Below are 8,775 nucleotides of genomic sequence, written 5' to 3' on the forward strand. Positions count from 1 at the left end.
CTCTCTCTGCTCCTCTGTCTACACCCTAAAACCCACAGAACCTGCCTGAGCTTTCCAGAACAAAAAGCGGCTACTCCAGAGTTTAACATCGACTCAGGATGCCTGTGCAAATTTATAAAGATGCTGTTTGCTCTGTTTTTGTAGTTTATTCCACAGGAAAGCTGTCTTTGCTAAGCTATAAGATGTTCGCAGTAACCAGGCAAAGGCTGCTATGGTTTAAGTCTCTAACACAGAGGGAGTGGAATTTGTTGCCCATGTTTCCAGGCAATAAAATAAACAGTTGTCATTTCATGATACTTCATCATCTGCTAATTTCAATACGTAATACATTGTTTTTAGGACTAATTAAATAAATATAGACTATACTGTATAATGCTACATGATAAATAAAAGGCTTCAAATAGACCCAGTGATCGGTATTCGGTATCGGCCAAAAAAAATCCTGATCGGAGCACCTCTACTCTAAATATCATATACTTTAATTCCTTCAGTTAACCTCAAGTGTAAACAGGTTAACATTAACATTATTTGAATGGCAACATTTCACACAAATGCAGTAAAAGTTACAGAATACTTGAATACTGATTACCTGAATATTTGTGCTATTAATACTTTATCCAACAATACCTGCTCCTATTTCACCACTTTATACAGTACATTTGTTTACCTTCAACAGTCAGTTGAACCAGGTGAAGCGGCTGACGAGAGGCTTGGCTCTGCTGGAGCAGGTCAGGTTCACCCAGCTACCTGCTGACACCAAACCTGATGGACTGATGGACACTGAGGTGTTTTTAGGAGCATCTGAGGAGAATGTGAGATTCACTTTATTCTAATCAGCTGACATCCCATCAATCATCATGTGCTGACAGGATCCAATAACAAACTCTGCTTGTCTTACATGAAACACTGAGAGTCTTTCTCTCCTCTGCCATCTTGACATCTTTTCTCTTGACATCACAGGATATCTGGCAGAACAGGTGATGTTGTATCCGTCATGTTGATCTGACTGAGTGATGGTCTCCTGGATTTTAGTTGTAAAGGTTCGATCTGTGTTTTCCTCTGTGTTGCTGTGAGAGCCTTGTTGGAGGTTCCAGGTGAGTTTAGGAGGGGAGTGTGGACAGGGAGTGGAAGCTGAGCAGGTTATAGTGACAGACTGCTTCTCCTTCAGATCAGCTGGGATCTCAATTCTGGGGCTCGGAGGAGAATCTGTGGTTTCAGATCAAACACAGATTTTACACTGAAATGACAATGCTGACATTTTAAGGATTTAAACTGCATATGTTGATCATTTTCAGATAAACTGGATTTATTTTAAATCTAATATAGAATTAAAAACAATTGTCATGTAGGTTTTGTCCCTCGCTGATGATACATGAAGAGTGAACTCAATACATGAGTTTTCTCTTTTTAAAGTGTCAAAAACAAACTCAGTAGACGGCTACTGAGTTTTGTCTGAAATGACAGTCACAGTAATTCAGACAACATAAGACAGAAGTGAAAGATGTTTTCATATATAGGGATCTAAGCAGTATTCAACTCTAATAACTTTGAAAACCACCACTTTCTGTTCACTGGTTGGTTTCTTTAACGCTGGAATTAATCCTACAGTAGATATTTCATTTCACAGTGAAGTCATGGAGTTTGCTGTTTAAACTAAAACTGCAACTGATTTCATGTTTTATTCCAAACAATAACATTATAGATGTTGATATACACTGAAAAACTAAAAACTCTCTCACCTTTAATTGTTATTTGAAAAGGATCACAAGATGCTGTTGCCATGAATGGTTTGTTCTCTATTCTGAAGAAGTATGTGTTCGTATAACTTGTATTTAAACTGGAAAACAGAGTGGTGCAGTTTTTCTGACTCAGGTTTCCAGTAATCCTCATTGGATAGATGTTAACTGTCCTGCTACTGTTGAAAATCACATTGTTTGGATTGATGCCAATATCACCATATTCACAGACAGGACTGCAATGACACTCATCACCTGGATTTGAAAACAAAAGTTACTTTTCAATATTTTAATGAAAGCATCTTTTAAACAAAGTATTTGGGTTTTTTTTAAAGCAAACTCAAATTCACACATTCAAACAGGAACTTGCCATGTACAACCAGATGTTACTGTGTGATAAGCATTGAATAATATCTGCAGAGCTGCACTGAGAACAGTTTCAATATAACCTCAAAAGATCCAGCCAGAGTTTATGATATTAAAGTTCAATTAAAATGTTGCTGAAGCAACTTCTCATTTCTGCAACACCCAACAAATTTCCAATGTTTTTTTTCAGCAGTGTTCATTAGGGATGCACAATATTGGATTTGGGCCGATATTCGATATGCAGATATGTTCAAAGTCTTTTTGGCCGATGCTGATACTGATATTTACATATCTTTTTTTATTTCATTCAAGAGAACACCGAGTCTCTTCTATACTACTTTTACCCTATTACTTATTTGTAAAGATATTAAACAAGCATTTGATTCTAAAAAAAATATCAATCATTTCACAAATGTAGACATAGAAGTAAATTATTTCACTTGTTAAATTATATATCAGTGTCACATTTTATTTTTATGTAAATCCTTTACAACCAAGCTCCATATATTTTCTGAGCTGCAAACTGTAACAACAGTGACCTCTCTATTGCACACACAAAAGGCAGGTGTAATCCAGACCTAACACCTCAGTCCTTAGGATATGCTTAAAGCATAATAAACAAGGCTGAAAAAAACCTTCACTTACCATGACCTTTCTAAGTGCCAATGGAACAGAATTGACCTCATTCCGGATGTTGAAACAGCTTGGTCATTTTTCTGAGTGTTTCATGCCTATTGTTAATAAGCACATCCCCTTTAAGAAATTTAGAGTTAAAGGTAGAGATAATCCTTGGTTTACACCAGATTTGGAAAATGCTTTACATGAGAGGAACTTAGCCTGGGCGAAAGCAAGAAAAACTGGTTTAAAATGCGATTGGGATAATTTCAGAAAATTAAGAAATAAAAGTTCCTCCCAAATTAAAAATGCCAAGTCTGAATTCTACTACAACTGACAGTCTTAATGACCCTAAAAGATTTTGGAAAACCATAAAATCTCTCACAGGTCTTGCCAAATTACATTGTCCATAACTCATCACATATTTATGACAAAGTTGAAATGTTAAATTGTTTCAACCAACATTTTATTTTATCTACACCATCCATAAACTCAAGCAACACTGGGACTGCTCCGGAACAACCCTCTGATGCATCAACAATTAGTTTCCAGCCTTTTACTTTGTGTCAAGTCCACAAAGCACTAAAATCATTAGATGCACGTAAGGACCTGACTTAATTGATCCCTACTTTCTAAAAATTGCAGCTGATTTAATAGCAAAACCTTTGACTGATATTTTTAACTTAAGTCTGAGCACTATGAAAATTCCCAAAATCTGGAAATCGGCTTTTGTCACACCATTATTTAAAGGTGGTGACCCAAAAATTTTAAATAACTACAGGCTGATTTCAAAACTTTGCATCTTATCAAAAATTTTGGAATCTTTAATAAATGAAAGTTGAAAGAATTTTTGTATTCCAACAACATTTTATGCAAATTCCAGTCAGGCTTTAGGAAAGGTCATAGTACCATAACAGCAACACTGAAGGTGATCAAAGATATCTCGACAGCTCTTGACAATAAGCAACATTGTGCAGTGCTTTTCATTGATTTGTCAAAAGCCTTTGACTCTGTAAACCACATTTTACTCAAAGAGAGATCTGAAAAGGCAGTTGGATGGATCTGTAATTATCTCACTGACAGGTCCCAATGTGTTAAATCAGATAATATTTGTTTTAATATTCTCTCATTAACTAAAGGAGTGCCCCAAGGCTCTGTTTTGGGGCCACTTTTATTTACTATCTATGTGAACAATGTTGGCCAGGATCTTGTGGACACCAATTACCAGTTTTATGCTGATGATATGGTTATCTACAGCTTTGCAAAAACTCTTAGTGCCAGTGTCTCTACATTACAAAACGCTTTTAACATAGTTCAGAACATGTTTCTACAACTGGATCTTACTTTAAATGTAAGAGTAAGTTGATGTTGTTCTCAAAAACAAAGAGCAATCTGCAGATAAGTCCTCCACTTGTCACTCTTCAAGGGGCAGAAATCGAAAGAGTTAAATCCTTTAAATATCTAGGTATTTTAATTGATGACAGTCTTAGTTTTAAAGGACATGTTGAACATTTGGTTAGGAAACTGAGACTGAAAATTGGCTTTTACTTTAGAAATAGGCTATGTTTTTCTTTTAATGCAAAAAGGAAACTTGTAGCTGCAACATTTACATCCATTCTGGATTATGGTGACCTCCATTTATATGCATGCCCCAACACAAGTATTGAAACTATTGAACTCTGTGATTAACCTCAATGAGGCATGACAAACTGTAAGCCTTGCACACACCACTGTGAACTTTACACACGTGTGGGCTGGCCAGCACTGGAGAATCGTAGACTCACTCATTGGTATATGTTCATTTATAAGGGTATTCTACGTTTGCTCCCCTCATATCTGTGTGAATATATTCAACCAAAAGCGGCTGGACTGTATTCTTTATGCTCACAATACTGCCGTGTGTCTGCACAGAAGCTGGTAAGGTGGCATTTCAGTATTCTGCCCCCACAACATGGAACAATTTATAGAAATACTGGAAATTAAAGGAACTGGTTTCAATAGGCCAGTTTAAACTCTTGCTCAAAGGTTTGTAAATGTTTTTAAATAGTCTTATGAAATTGTTATGAAATTGTCTGTAATGTACTAAATTGTTGTGATCTGTGCCGCTGTCTTGGCCAGGACTCCCTTGAAAAAAATTGGTAATCTCAATGGGACTTTCCTGGTTAAATAAAAAATAAAATAAAATAAAAAAATCCTACTCAAAACTGTACAAACAAACAAAAACAAGCTCTATATATAATTTTTCCGAGCCACAGTTAGTCCTGTAACAACCCAGTGACAAAATTAAGTCTATCTATAACAAAAAATAAACGATTAACCACCTCTTTAGGTAACAATAGTTTTCAAATAAAAAAATGTAAATCTTCTACAGGTTTTTATAATGCTTACCTGAGGCAATCCTGACAAAGTAGTAAATAAAAGCAGCTGTAGTCCAGAGTCTTGCTCTAGTCGTGCCAGCCCTTTTAGTTCAACTACAACTTCAGCGGACTAGTAGGCTTCTGTTCCGCTATTTTTTTTTAATACTAGAGGTAAGTTTTTCTTCACAAAAATGAGCATCTCTGCCTTTTCACTTGCTATTCGATTTCTCTTTTCGTCTATCACATCAGAGGCAACGCTAAACAGCCGTTCACTGTACCGGGTGCAAATCAGTACATGCATACAGCAGGTGCAAGGGCAGGAAAGCGGATCTGGTTGCATTTCCAATGGACTGTCGTTCCTGGGAATTGTGGGTTTGGCCAGGTTTGAGTTAACCTATGAAGTAACAGAATACCGAAATATAAATTAGGCCTACTGATCTTTTTACTTTACGTTTTGTAGGCATTAACAGAACACTATTTGTTTTCTGAAATCAAATTATTAGTTGATCGTTCATTATAAATACACAAGCTGAATTTAGAGAAATGTTATAGGCAATACCACAAACACCTCATTACAAAAGAGGACAACTACTGACATTGCAGAATAATACATGAGAAAGTCGCATTATTTATTAGGATGCATTACGCGGTCCAAAGATTCTAAAAATAACCTTCAGTTTGTTCGATGCTTACCTGTAATGCAGCCTCAGTCTTTGTTTGCTCCTCAAACATGACATTCTCCTCCAGGATTTCTTCATTCATATCCAGCAGCGATCCTGTTCGGGTCCTCTTCTCTGGGGGATCCTGTGTGCTCTGCATCTGCATTGCTACTCATTTTGTCCAAAACTTTAAGCAGCATGTCACGAGCACTCCTCTTTTTGTCCACGTCAAAGTACTGGTCTTTGTAGCGGGCATCAAGCATGGTTGCAACAGAATAAAGTGCCTCACATTGCACACCGTTGAAGCGATCACTGACCGCTTCAGGCAGGGTAGTTTTGGTGGTCAGCACGCCTCTGTCCGTGTCATTGGGCCGGCCAAGCAGTCGTGCCAATGCCACAACCGCGGGGATCACATCAGCAGCAGAGGCCTCAGCAGAAGCAATGTCTCTGGTCTGCTGCTCAAAGGGGGCGAGAAGTGTGATCATGTTCTCTAGAATAGAATAGTTGCAGGAAGCTCAAAATCGGCAGCATATGCACCTAGTACCCTCTTCTGCTTAACCAAGCTTTGCATCATATAAAATGTTGAATTCCATCTGGTAGCGATGTCTTGTTTGATGTCGTTTTACTGGCATCCTGAGCTCCTTCTTCACAGCTTCCAGACGACTGCAAGCCAGCTGGGAGTGCTTGAAATGCCCAACTATTCTCCTTCCCACGGCCATAACATCCGCCATGCTGTGCTGACACAGGACACCTTTGTGGACAGCCAGTTGCAGTGTGTGGGCCATGCACGGTAGACTTGGCACACCAAACTCCACCATAGCTTTAGCCATGTTACAGGCATTGTCACGTAGCATGATATGCACTCGCTCTCTTTCTATTTTCCATCTCCCAAACATACTATCCAACGCGGATGCAATTGCAGCTGCTGTGTGAGAGCAGGAGCATTCCTGTGACTGTAGGACAGCCTTTTTAAGGGTGAAGTCTTTGTCTATCCACTGGGCAGTGAGGCTCAACATGCTTACAGGACTTACACTTGATGTCCAAATGTCCGTGGTGAAGCTAATATGTCTAGCGCCGGAGAGGAGCTTCTCAATGTGACTGCCGACAACACTCTGGAGTTCAGGTAAGGCCACATCAGAAAAGTAGCGCTGGCTAGATATATCATACCGTGGCTCTAGGTACATCATTAGCCTACAGAAGCCAACGTCTTCCACCACGGTAAACGGCTGGTAATCAACAGCAATAAAGTCAATGATTTTGTCATTAAGCTCTTTCACCTTTGGGTGGTCGCTACTGTATTTCCTAGATTTGTCAAATGACTTGAGTAGAGGTGGCTGAAAAGTTTTTGCAGGCGTTTTTTCCTTGCTTACTTTACTTTTCAAAAAGTCTTGGTGCTGCTCAGGATGATGGTTCTTAAGATGCGTAATCAAATTTGTAGTGTTGAAAGAGTGTTGTTTTACCCCTCCTCGCATCACGGGTGCTTTACAAGCATTGCAAATGGCAAGTTTCTTACCTGTTTCAGAGATTTCAAAATATTTCCATCAGCTGACATGTTTGCTGGTGATCGTGCTAAATTTTGCGGTCATCACGTGCATACAGTCAACAAGTGACCTAATCGGCCAGGCTCATCAATGTTTATATCTGCCGATGATGGTCATTTTAAGCTTTTATCTGCAGATACCAATGTCGTGCCGATATCATCGTGCATCCCTAGTGTTCTGTTTTAAAGTCAGGGAATTTGTGAATTTCAGCAGAATTGCAACAGACACAGTAATTGACTTCTCTGCTAAGCCGTTGTAATATAAAAGCAAACAGAGTTTCTCTTGCGAGCTAGATATCACATGACTAAAATACTGCAGAAATACAAGAAGTCTTCACACTTCTTGCTCACACAGTCAGTGAGGAAGTCAGCTCGAGCTCATTTGAATGCAAATTATGTCAGATGTTATTGCATTTCAGGGTGCAAATGGTTCATTCATTTAGTTTCATTGTAGTTTTATTATTATTTATATGTAGTATTGTATTGACTGCAAGCCTATGCATTATATTTTCTGACGTACATATTACAATAGTGAAAATTAAAAACAAAGTGAGCTTACTGTATTGTAAGGAGTTCAAGGGGATAAAGATTTCGATGATCTCTCCTGCTGAGTTTCTTACTGTCAAATTTACAACTGTTTAGTGTATTCAGACCAGTTTATAGACCAAAAGGAAAAAGGCTGATCGCGGCAGCAGACGTAAGTCTAAATCATCTATTTTACATTAACATTTGAATTTTTAGATACATAGAAGTACAGTAATAATTTAATCGATGCCCTTACTGAAATATGATTAAAACTAAAATGGGCACTTATGCGCATTTTTTCAACACTCTGTAAACGACACCCTCAGTTTATTCTCCGCCACTTCTCTTTTACCCACTTTAGGTCATCAAGCACAAACTGATCAGCCTCATGCTTTTAACACTTATATTTCATTTACAGTAGCATCAAAACAGTTTCGAGTACTGCAGGAAACTCGACAGTGACACATCAACTACATGCCACAGGGTATATATTTGATGTGTCTTGTAATGAATATGATGTTCTGTTGAAGGACTTGCACCACACTGCTGACTGTGTTGTAATGTTTGCCACTGTCAGTACATGTATAGATCATTCAACAGCTGAATTAGATTCAGGAATTAAACCTCATGCACTGAATGTATACCACAAATATAAAACCAAATGCTTTCAAGAGGAAAGTAGGAAACAAGTTGCAGGCATGCACTCCACCCTTTGTTCATCTTACCAATCTTCTGCAAAGTAAATCCACTTATTTAAGAATTACACGAATAGGAAAGAGAAATTTTGCATTTATGGTGTACATGACATCTCCCTCTTCTCCTTCATGATGCTTGAATCTCAGTCACTCTGTTGACATCGTCTGCTTCTACTGCATCCTGTGGAAATGAAACAGCACAGAGAGAGAGAGGTGTTAGTGCTCTGCAGTGAGTTAATGCAGCTGAAGGAGAAATGCCAGCAGCGCCTTGAGCTCGTCTTG

At 38.3% G+C, this 8,775-nt stretch overlaps 1 pseudogene; it reads right to left on the bottom strand.

The window, feature by feature from the left end:
- Positions 1-676: 676 nt before the first annotated feature.
- On the bottom strand, positions 677-2,788 carry LOC119882916 (annotated as a pseudogene).
- Positions 2,789-8,775: the final 5,987 nt, after the last annotated feature.

This window comes from Micropterus salmoides, unplaced genomic scaffold, assembly GCF_014851395.1.
Source record: "Micropterus salmoides isolate LMB-PRFRI ecotype aquatic unplaced genomic scaffold, ASM1485139v1 Ms_hic_scaffold_1, whole genome shotgun sequence".
In the NCBI taxonomy this organism is placed as follows: Eukaryota; Metazoa; Chordata; class Actinopteri; order Centrarchiformes; family Centrarchidae; genus Micropterus; species Micropterus salmoides.